Source organism: Triticum dicoccoides, chromosome 2A (assembly GCF_002162155.2).
Source record: "Triticum dicoccoides isolate Atlit2015 ecotype Zavitan chromosome 2A, WEW_v2.0, whole genome shotgun sequence".
Taxonomy (NCBI): Eukaryota; Viridiplantae; Streptophyta; class Magnoliopsida; order Poales; family Poaceae; genus Triticum; species Triticum dicoccoides.
The window spans coordinates 172,842,619-172,854,303 of record NC_041382.1 but is presented as its reverse complement, the minus strand read 5'-3'; the positions used below and the strand labels follow the sequence as shown (position 1 = coordinate 172,854,303).

Here is an 11,685-nt window from a genome sequence, read left to right as displayed (position 1 = left end):
CTTCTCGCTTGATTAGTAGCTTCCGCTGGGTTTTTTAGAACGATCCAAGTCCAGTGTGTTGCAGCAAGTTTAACCGATTCTCATTGGGCTCAATTGCAGGGTTTGATGCTCCGAGGAACAGCATGGAGTTCGCCATGGAGGCGCCCCACAGCTACGGCGTCTTCCAAGAGGACGTCCCGGTGAGTAGTACAATCCCCTTCCCTGTTCTTTCTCTCTATCCGTCAGACTAATTCACTGCATCATTTTCTTCCCTGGCCCGTGTATGCATGCGTCTGGTAAATTATTTTGTTTCCAGAAAAAGGACCTGGAATTCCTTTTTTCTCCTTTCATTCCAGTCATATACTACTGTCCAATTTTCAGTTAGGTGGGTAGATCTTTCTTGACAGATGATATGCATTGTCCATCCGTCCTTGGCAGCTCTGTTGCTAGGTGTACTTGTACCTGACTGTTGTTGCCTGAGAAGACAGCACGAAACACCTATTAATAATGCTGTCAAACAAACAGTAGACCACCATCTACTGCTGCTGGGCACAATCACGTTGCCCCTTAATTACCTGGCCATTCTCTGCATCATTGCTTACCATCCTTTGCCTACCAATAAGTAGGAGGCCATGTTGAGTTGATGGCATTGTTCTTCAAACTAGATTAGCACTGCTGCTTTCCTCCGCCCCTCTTCTCCCTCGACGGTGTTCTCATCCGCCACAGTAGCTTACTGACACGGTCATTGGTTCTGTCTTTGTTTTGTTGGCAGCAGGGGAAGAAGGAGGAGGAGGAGTTCAGCGCGGGGCCCCTCTCCATTCTCATGCTCAGCGTCAAGAACAACGCCCTGGTTGGTTTGGTTTGGTTTGGTCGACTTCTTGCCTCTGTTGATTGAGATCTCAGCTTAGCGAGGGCATATTTTCTGTTGTAGTAGTCGACATGCTTAGCGAGCTCAGCTCACCCCGCTCGTCGTCGACCTGCCCGACGGTGGCTATGGCGGGACCCTCGAGATCGTCATCTTCCTGACCGGGACCCTTGGTTAGTGAAATCATTTGTTTTCCATGACATTCAGACTTTGCTATAGTTTACTGAAACTATTGTGGTCTGAAGAACAGTTTACTGAAATTGTTCCAAGTCTGAAAAACAGTTGTCTGAATCTGTTGAAATCTGAAAGTGTGAGTGTGAGGTGTCTGAAACTGTTCTAATCTTATAGATAACCTGTGAACAAATTTACTTGTGTTGAATAACCTGTGAACAAATTTAGGACTTTGGAGTTGTCTAAAACTGTTGTAGTCTTGTAGAAAAGTAAAAGTAGTTGGATGGAAATAGATTTCTCAGTCTATGTAATAGATGGTCTGAAGCTAGTTGCAAATTTCTTTCCTTGATTCAGATAATTTAGTAAGTCCATTTCATAACATCTGCTGCTAGTAGAAATTATGGAAGCTAAAAAGCCAAATCAAGTTCAGTCATCTCATTTCACCTTTGGAAAGAAGATACTAATTTTCTAAACTGTGAATTTGATGTTAACATCTTATATGTGCGTCTTATATGTCCATTTCATAACATGGTGCGTCTTATATGTGTGTTTGATGTTAACGTCGCTTGTGGTTTTGCAGGGTTCTGAGGCTGAAGCCTGGGCACCATCAGGGTATGTTGTTTCCCTGTCCTGTTTCTTCAATGCTCAATAGTTGCTTGTGCGACTGCTACTAGTCTTTTATGTAATGCTAAACTAAAATGGGTCTAGTTATACTAATCATTCCATGAAAGTTCAGTCTGATTTGCTGGTACTCTAATAGAATCATTGTTTGCTCATGCTCAGAATCATTGTTTGCTCATGCTCAGAATCATTGTTTTACATATGTTACTTGTGATGTTCTGCTGGTTGAGATGTGCATGATCTGGGTGATGAAGAAAATTGTTCGGATTCCCACTGATTTTCATGATTATTACAACCAGATACTTCTGACGGATCATGCCATCTCTTGGACTATATATGTACTCCCTCCGTAAACTAATATAAGAGTGTTTAGAATACTAAACTAGTGATCTAAACACTCTTGTATTAGTTTAGAGAGGGAGTACTCCTTTATTATTGAGCAAATACTTTCCTTTGATTTTTTGCAAACCTCTTAGCAGTAATTTTCGTATCCTCTTTTTGTGTTCTGCTGGCTGATGAGATGTGCATTACCTGGGTGATGAAGAAAATCGACGGGTCACGCCATCTCCTGAAGTACATTTGCACATTTTTACTGCTTTAGACTGACTGTACATGCATTCCTTCATTGGTTATGAACCTTATTGCTCATTGTGTTCTGTTGGGTTGAACTGCATGATTCCGGGTGATGAAGAAAATCGTTCGGATTCCCACTGATATTTCATGATTAGTGTAACCAGCTACTTCTGATCCATAGCTTGTACTGCAACTAATGTGTCATGCGTTTTGTGGCAGCAACAGCAGCTAGCAGGAGCAATTCTATTGCTGGTTTGCATTGAAGATATTGTATTCTGTTGCTATATCATTGTTTAATAAAACCACATCATGATGCTCACATGAGATATCCACATGTTTCTGTGCTGTTTTGCTACAAGCTGTGTGTTGATTTGATAACAGGAGTTTCCTTGTCCTGGTCCTATACTGCATTTTGACTCCTATGTTTCTGTGCGCGTGTGTTTAATTGATGTTGTTTCAACTTTGAACTGCTTCTGCATATACTGCAATTGAGATTTAAATTTGTGGTTGTTCCTCTTTTACAGATGCTCAAGTGTGAAGCCGTGAAGTATGAAGCAAGTGTGAAGCCGTGAAGTGTGAAGCCGTCAAGTTCTACTTAGTGAAGAGTAGCATATTGTAGCATATATGTGTTGTAAAGATTGTAATAGATTTATTTAGTGGTATATTTGATGATTCTTTTTTATTATTTATATGATCTGAAAACTTGTGAAATGGAAACTTGACCAATGGGTCCACTTATGAAAATAATCTGTCAATTTTGTACATTTTTGACATGTGGGACCAATTTGAGAGATGATCATGACAAGTGGGACCCATCTGACTAGTGGGACCAGCTTGAATATATAATGGCTGAAAATAGAAAAGCAATAAATAATAAAAGGACACGGGCCAACAATAAAAAAGGCTACAACGTTGGGCCTGGCCCATGTAGTTGACCAAAATTAATCAAGAAAAAAATATAAAAAAGGCCAAATTGTTGGGCTAGGCCCATGTAGAAAACTGAATTGGACCGGGCTGAATCTTGTGCCACATCAGCTTGCCATGCTAGATGCCTACGTGGCCTGGAGAGGTTGCTAGTGACCAAAACGCCACAGTGGAGATATTTTGGTCATAAACGTTTGCGACCATTCCAGAAGAAAGGTCGCTATAGTCAGTTTACGACGCCCACCTTTTGACATTATGTTTTTGGTCACAAAAAGGTCATTAATGGAAATTTGTGACCATTCAGTGACCAATAGTGGTGGTCATAAGTTGACATATTTCTTGTAGTGTATTATTATTTTTATGTCAATATTAAACTTTTGTCTTGAATCTTATGGATCTGAACATTCATGCCACAATAAAGAAAAATTACATTGAGAAATATGTTAGAAAGCATTCCACATCAAAAATTCTTCTTTTATCATTTACCTACTCGAGGACGAGCAAGAATTAAGCTTGGGGATGCTTGATACGTCTCCAATGTATTTATAATTTTTTATTGCTCCATGCTATTATATTATCTATTTTGGATCTTAATGGGCTTTATTTTACACTTATATCTCATTTTTGGGACTAACCTACTAATCGGAGGCCCAGCCTAAATTGCTTTTTTTTGCCTATTTTAGGGTTTCGAAGAAAAGGAATATCAAAAGGAGTCCAAATTGGATGAAACCTTCGAGAACGTGATTTTCTCAACAAACGTGATCCTAGAGACTTGGAGTGGGTGTCAAGAAACAACGGAGGAGGCCACGAGGCAGGGGGCGCGCCTACCCCCCTGGGCGCGCCCTCCACCCTCGTCGGCCCCCCGTTGCTCCACCGACGTACTGCTTCCTCCTATATAAGTCCACGTACCCCCCAAACATCCAGGAGCACCACAAAAACCTAATTCCACCACCGAAACCTTCTGTAACCGAGAGATCCCATCTTGGGGCCTTTTGCGGAGCTCCACCGGAGGGGGCATTGATCACGGAGGGCCTCTACATCAACTCCATGGCCTCTCCGGTGATGTGTGAGTAGTTTACTTCATACCTACGGGTCCATAGTTATTAGCTAGAATGATTCTTCTCTCTCTTTGGATCTCAAAACAAAGTTCTCCTCGATCTTCTTGGAGATCTATTAGATGTAATCTTCTGTTGAGGTGTGTTTGTCGAGATCCAATGAATTGTGGGTTTATGATCCAGATTATCTATGGACAATATTTGATTCTCCTCAGAATTCTTTTATTTACGATTGGTTTATCTTTGCAAGTCTCTTCTAATTATCAGTTTGGTTTGGCCTGCTAGATTGATCTTTCTTGCAATGGGAGATGTGCTTAGCTTTGGGTTCAATCTTGCGGTGTTCGATCCCAGTGACAGAAAGGGAACCGACACGTATTGTATTGTTGCCATCGAGGATAAAAAGATGGGGTTTATATCATATTGCATGAGTTTATCCCTCTACATCATGTCATCTTCCTTAAAGCATTACTCTGTTCTTAAGAACTTAATACTCTAGATGCATGTTGGATAGCGGTCGATGTGTGGAGTAATAGTAGCAGATGCAGAATCGTTTCGGTCTACTTGTCTCGGACGTGATGCCTATATACATGATCATACCTAGATATTCTCATAACTATGCTCAATTCTAACAATTGCTCGACAATAATTCGTTTACCCACCGTAATACTTATGCTCTTGAGAGAAGCCACTAGTGAAACCTATGGCCCCCGGGTCTATCTTCCATCATATTAATCTTCCAGTACTTAGTTATTTCCTTTGCCGCTTATTTTATTTTTCATCTTTATCATAAAAATACCAAAAATATTATCTTATCATATCTATCAGATCTCACTCTCGTAAGTGACCATGAAGGGATTGACAACCCCTTTATCGCATTGGTTGTGAGGTTCTTATTTGTTTGTGTTGGTGCGTGGGACTCGAGCATGATCTCCTACTAGATTGATACCTTGGTTCTCAAAAACTGAGGGAAATACTTACGCTACTTTACTGCATCACCCTTTCCTCTTCAAGGGAAAACCAACACAGTGCTCAAGAGGTAGCACCAGGGTGCAAGAAAGTAAATACGTCCACGTATGTATATACGGGCGGGGTCTCGAATGCCTACTCACGCATACGTACGGTCAGGGCTCATGTACATGGAGAGGCAGCGATGGTGTCGTGTTCATCGGCAACCAACCGGCTGGGTCGGAACGGAGAAACTGCATCATCATGTTCATCGGGAGGCAAAAAAACGCTTCGTGTTCATCGGGAGCCAACTGGCTTGGACGGAACAGTCGATCAAAACGAGGCATGGCGTACCGTAAAACGGAGGAAACGGCCTTGTGTTCGACCGGCCATGATAAAACAGGATCATGTTCATCGGGAGGGGTCTGGCATACCGCAAAATGGAGGAAACTGACTTCTCTTGGACCTTCTACGGTCGAAACGGGGTCCTGTTGATCGGGAGTGGTGTGGCGTACTGCAAAAAGGAGGAAAAAGACTTGTGTTGGAGCGCTACGGTCGAAACGGGGGTCCTGTTCATCGGGAGGGGTGTGGCATACCGCAAAATGGGACTCCACAGGCTACTGTTCATCTCCACCGTCGACCTCCTCCAGCCTCCATGGGCTACTGTTCATCCACCGTTGACCTCCTCGAGCCTCCACCTGGGACTGTTCATCCACGGGCTCCTGTTCATCCAGCTTCCACCGCTCCTCCACCGGCTACTGTTCAACCAGCCCTATCCACGGGGTCCTGTTAAATCACACCCCCACGGGCTACTGTTCATCCAGCCCTCCACTGGCTACTATTCAACCAGCCCTCCACGGGGTCGTCCTGTTCATCCAGCCCTCCACGGGGTCATGTTCATCCACCCCCAACTGGCTCGATCGATCGGGGTCCTGTTCATCCAGCGGCAACACCACGGGGTGCCGCTCATCCAACCCTCCAGCGGGAACTATTCATCCACCCCCTGATACATCTCCAATGTATCTATAATTTATGAAGTATTCATGCCAATATATTATCATTCTTGGATGTTTTACAATCATTTTATAGCAACTTTATATCATTTTTTTGGGACTAACCTACTGACCTAGTGCTAAGTGCCAGTTGCTGTTTTTTTCTTGTTTTTTACATTGTAGGAAATCAATATCAAACGAAGTCCAAACACCGTGAAACTTTACAGATATTTTGTTTGGACCAGAAGGAACCCATTGGGCCAGAGCTGCACCTAGGGGGTGCCACGAGGGGGCACAACCCACCAGGGCGCGCCAGGGCCCCCTGGCACGCCAGGGCCCCCTGGCACGCCAAGGTGGGTTGTGCCCACCTCGGTGGCCTCCTGTACCCCCTCTTTGCAATATAAATTCCCAAATATTCCGAAACCCCTTGGGGTTAACCTAGATCAGAAGTTCCACTGCCGCAGGGCTCCGTAGCCACCGAAAACCAATCTAGACCCGTTCTGGCACCCTGCCGGAGGGGGAATCATCTCCGGTGGCCATCTTCATCATCCCGGTGATCGCCACGAGGAGTAGTCCACCCTCGAGGTTGAGGGTTTGTACCAGTAGCTATGTGTTTAATATCTCTCTCTCTCTCGTGATCTATATCATGGGCTCTGTTAATATAGTCGGATCATATGATGTTTCTCCCCTCTATACTCTCGTTGTGATGAATTGAATCTTTACCCTTTGAAGTTTTGTCTTGTCGGATTGAATATTCAGAGATGAGAACACATGATATATGTCTTGCGGTATGAATACTTGAGGTGACAATTGGGGTATCTTATTGATTCACATGATATATGTTATGGCATTCAACTCGTTGATTCCCATGGTGATCTTGGGGTAATCTATGCATAGGGGTTGATGCACGTTTTTCTTCGACGGAAACTTCAGGGTCTCTTTGTAGTTCCTTGTGTGGATAGAGTATTATGAATATGAATATGCTTTGGTGTTATTCTAGTACAAACTCTAGGATAGATCGAATGGAAACAATATCTTTGTGTTATTTTAGTACGAAATCTTTAATGGATCGATCGGAAAGAATAGCTTTGAGGTGGCTTCGCACCCTACAAACAATTCCTACCTTTTGTTCTCTGCTAATAGGAACTCGGGAGTGATTCTTTGTTGTACTTTGAGGGATAATCATATGATCCAACTATGTTAGCATTGTTGAGAGATTGCACTAGTGAAAGTACGGACCCTAGGCCTTGTTTTTAAGCATTGAAACACCGTTTTTGTGCCCGTTTACTATTTGCTACCTTGCTGTTTTTTATTTATTCTTATTATCAAAATATAATTCAAACATCAATATTACACTTTTATCACCATCTCTTCGCCGAAGTAGTGCACCTATACAGTTTGCCATTGTATTGGGTGTGTTGGGGACACAAGAGATTTCTTGTATTTGGTTGCAGGATCGTTTGAGAGACACCATCTTCATCCTACACCTATCACGGACTGATAAACCTTAGATCATCCACTTGAGGGAAAATTACTACTGTCCTACAAAACTCTGCGCTTGGAGGCCCAACACGTGTCTACAAGAATAAAGTTGCATAGTAGACATCAAGCTCTTTTCTCACACCGTTGCCGGGGAGGTGAGTGCTTGAAGGTATATCTTTAGATCTTGCAATCGAATCTTTTAGTTTCTTGTTTATCACTAGTTTGGTTTATAAAAGAAAACTACAAAAAATGGAATTGAGGCTGCATCATATTATTGATCATCTTTATAATATCTTTCTTGAAAATGATGGTTCGGAAAATTGTGCTCAATTGTTAGAAGAAGAAGTCAATAAAATGTTTGGCACAAAATATTTGAATGATGAGCATGATTTCAATGTTGTTAGTATGAATTCTTTGAATATCCATGATGCTAACGATATGCAAAGCCATAAGCTTGGGGATGTTATATGTCATGCAGCTGCGTCTTCAGCCCGCCCAGGATGTAAAGCCCATTTTCTGTCATGATTTTTTGTCATAGAAGTAGGAGCCCACCACATCTATGATGATAACGGGTTTTGTCACAATTATCATCATAGAAGTGTCATAAGCATGATAGAAAAAAGTTCGTTTGGCCCAAAATGTCATGGATGTGTCTTTTCTTGCAGTGATTGCTTGCGATGTAGCTCCCCGTTTATTTTTAATATGTTCCTAGAGAAAAATAAATTGAAAGGCGATAGTAGCAATGATGCGGACTGGGTCCGTGATATGAGGATTATCCTCATTGCTGCACAGAAGAATTATGTCCTTGATGCACCGCTAGGTGACGGACCTATTGCAGGAGCAGATGCAGACGTTATGAACGTTTGGCAAGCTTGGTATGATGACTACTTGATAGTTTAGTGTGCCATGCTTTACGACTTAGAACTAGGACTTCAAAAACGATTTAAACGGCACGGAGCATATAATATGTTCCAAGAGCTGAAACTGGTATTTCAGACTCATGCCCGAGTCGAGAGGTATGAGACCTCTGACAAGTACTTTGCCTACAAGATGGAGGAGAATAGCTCAACCAGTGAGCATGTGCTTAGAATGTCTGAGTACTACAATCGCTTGAATCAAGTGGGAGTTAATCTTCCAGATAAGATAGTGATTGACAGAGTTCTCTAGTCACTATCACCAAGTTACTGGAACTTCGTGATGAACTATAATATGCAAGGGATGACGAAAACGACTCCCGAGTTCTACTCAATGCTAAAATCAGCGAAGGTAGAAATCAAGAAAGAGAATCAAGTGTTGATGGTTAACAAGACCACTAGTTTCAAGAAAAGGGGCAAAGGAAAAGAAAGGGGACTTCAAGAAAGAATGGCAAGCAAGTTGCCACTCTCGTGAAGAAACCCAAAGCTAGATAAGCCTGAAACTGAGTGTTTCTACTACAAAGGGAATGGTCACTGGAAGCGGAACTACCCCAAATACTTGGCGGATAAGAAGGATGGCAAATTGAACAAAGGTATATTTGATATACATGTTATTGATGTGTACTTTACTAGTGTTCATAGTAACCCTAGGGTATTTGACATCGGTTCAGTTGCTAAGATTAGTAACTTGAAACAGGAGTTGCAAAATGAACAGAGACTAATTAAGGGCGAGGTGACGATGTGTGTTGGAAGTGATTCCAAGGTTGTTAAGGTAACCATCACACACTCCCTCTACCTTCGAGATTAGTGTTGGACCACAATAAATGTTATTTTGTGTTTGCATTGAGCATGAATATGATTGGATCATGTTTATTGTGATATAGTTATTCATTTAAGTCAGAGAATAATTGTTGTTCTGTTTACATGAATAAAACCTTCTATGGTCATACGCCCAATGGTTTATTGAATCTCGATCGTAGTGATACACATATTCATAATATTGATGCCAAAAGATGCAAAGTTGATAATGATAGTGCAACATATTTGTGGCACTGCCGTTTAGGTCATTTTGGTGTAAAGCGCATGAAGAAACTCCATACGGATGGATTTTTGGAATCACTTGATTTTGAATCATTTGATACTTGCGAACCATGCCTCATAGGAAAGATGAGTAAAACTCCGTTCTCCGGAACAATGGATCGAGCCACTGACTTATTGGAAATAATACATACCGATGTATGCGGTCCGATGAGTGTTGATGCTCGCGGAGGGTATCATTATTTTCTGACCTTCACAGATGATTTGAGCATATATGGGTATATCTACTTGATGAAACACAAGTCTAAAACATTTGAAAAGTTCAAAGAATTTCAGAGTGAAGTGGAGAATCATCGTAACAAGAAAATAAAGTTTCTAGGATCTGATCGCGGAGGAGAATATTTGAGTAACAAGTTTGGCCTTCATTTAAAACAATGTGGAATAGTTTCACAACTCACACCACCTGGAACACCACGGCGTAATGGTGTGTCCGAATGTCGTAACCGTACTTTATTAGATATGTTGCGATCTATGATGTCTCTTACCGATTTACCACTATCATTTTGGGGTTATGCATTAGAGACAGTTGCATTCACTTTAAATAGGGCACCATCTAAATCAGTTGAGATGACACCGTATGAACTATGGTTTGGCAAGAAACCTAAGTTGTCGTTTCTTAAAGTTTGGGGTTGCAATGCTTAATTATGTGAAAAAGCTTCAGCCTGATAAGCTCGAGCCCAAATCGGAGAAGTGCGTCTTCATAGGATACCCAAAAGAAACTGTTGGGTACACCTTCTATCACAAATCCAAAGGCAAGATCTTTGTTGCTAAGAATGGATCCTTTCTAGAGAAGGAGTTTCTCTCGAAAGAAGTGAGTGGGAGGAAAGTAGAACTTGATGAGGTAATTGTACCTTCTCTTGAATTGGAAAGTAGCTCATCACAAAAAACCGTTCCCATGATGCCTACACCAACTAGAGAGGAAGCTAATGATAATGATCATGAAAATTCAGATCAAGTTACTATAGAACCTCGTAGGTCAACCAGAGTACGTTCCGCACTAGAGTGGTATGGTGGTCCTGTTCTGGAAGTCATGTTACTAGACCATGACGAACCTACGAACTATGAGGAAGCGATGATGAGCCCAGATTCCACAAAATGGCTTGAGAGGCCATGAAATCTGAGATATGATCCATGTATGAGAACAAAGTATGGACTTTGATTGACTTGCCCGATTGTCATTAGGCCATTGAGAATAAATGCATCTTCAAGAGGAAGATGGAAGATGATAGTAGTGTTACTATCTACAAAGCTCGAATTGTCGCAAAAGGTTTTCGACAAAGTTCAAGGTGTTGACTACGATGAGATTTTCTCACTCGTATCGATGCTTAAAGTATATTCGAATCATGTTAGCAATTGCCGCATTTTATGAAATCTAGCAAATGGATGGCAAAGTTGCATTCCTTAATGGATTTATTAAAGAACAGTTGTATATGATGCAACCAGAGGGTTTTCTGAATCCTAAAGGTACTAACAAAGTGTGCAAACTCCAGCGATCCATCTATGGACTGGTGCAAGCTTCTCAGAGTTGGAATATACGCTTTGATGAGTTGATCAAAGCATATAGTTTTATACAGACTTGCGGTGAAGCCTGTATTTACAAGAAAGTGAGTGGGATCACTACAACCTTTCTGATAAGTATATGTGAATGACATATTGTTAATCGGAAATGATGTAGAATTTTCTGGAAAGCATAAAGGAGTGTTTTAAAGAAGTTTTTCAAAAGACTTCGGCGAAGCTACTTACATATTGGGCATCAACATCTATAAATATAGATCAAGACGGTTGATAAGACTTTAGATGAGTACATACCTTGATAAGATTTTGAAGGAGTTCAAAATGGATCAGTCAAAGAAGGAGTTCTTGCCTGAGTTGTAAGGTATGAAGTTGAGTAAGACTCAAAACCCGACCACGACAGAAGATAGAGAGAGAATGAAAATCATTCCCTATGCCTCAGCCATAGGTTCTATAAAGTATGCCATGTTGTATACCAGACCTATTGTGTACCTTGATATGAGTTTGGCAAAGGGGTACAATAGTGATCCAGGAGTAGATCACTGGACATCGGT

The 11,685-nt window shown here is 41.6% G+C and overlaps 2 pseudogenes; both read left to right on the top strand.

Moving 5' to 3' along the window:
• The first annotated feature begins 1,875 nt into the window (after positions 1-1,875).
• On the top strand, positions 1,876-1,950 carry LOC119359903 (annotated as a pseudogene).
• A 362-nt stretch (positions 1,951-2,312) lies between these two features.
• LOC119359905 lies at positions 2,313-2,388 on the top strand (annotated as a pseudogene).
• Positions 2,389-11,685: the final 9,297 nt, after the last annotated feature.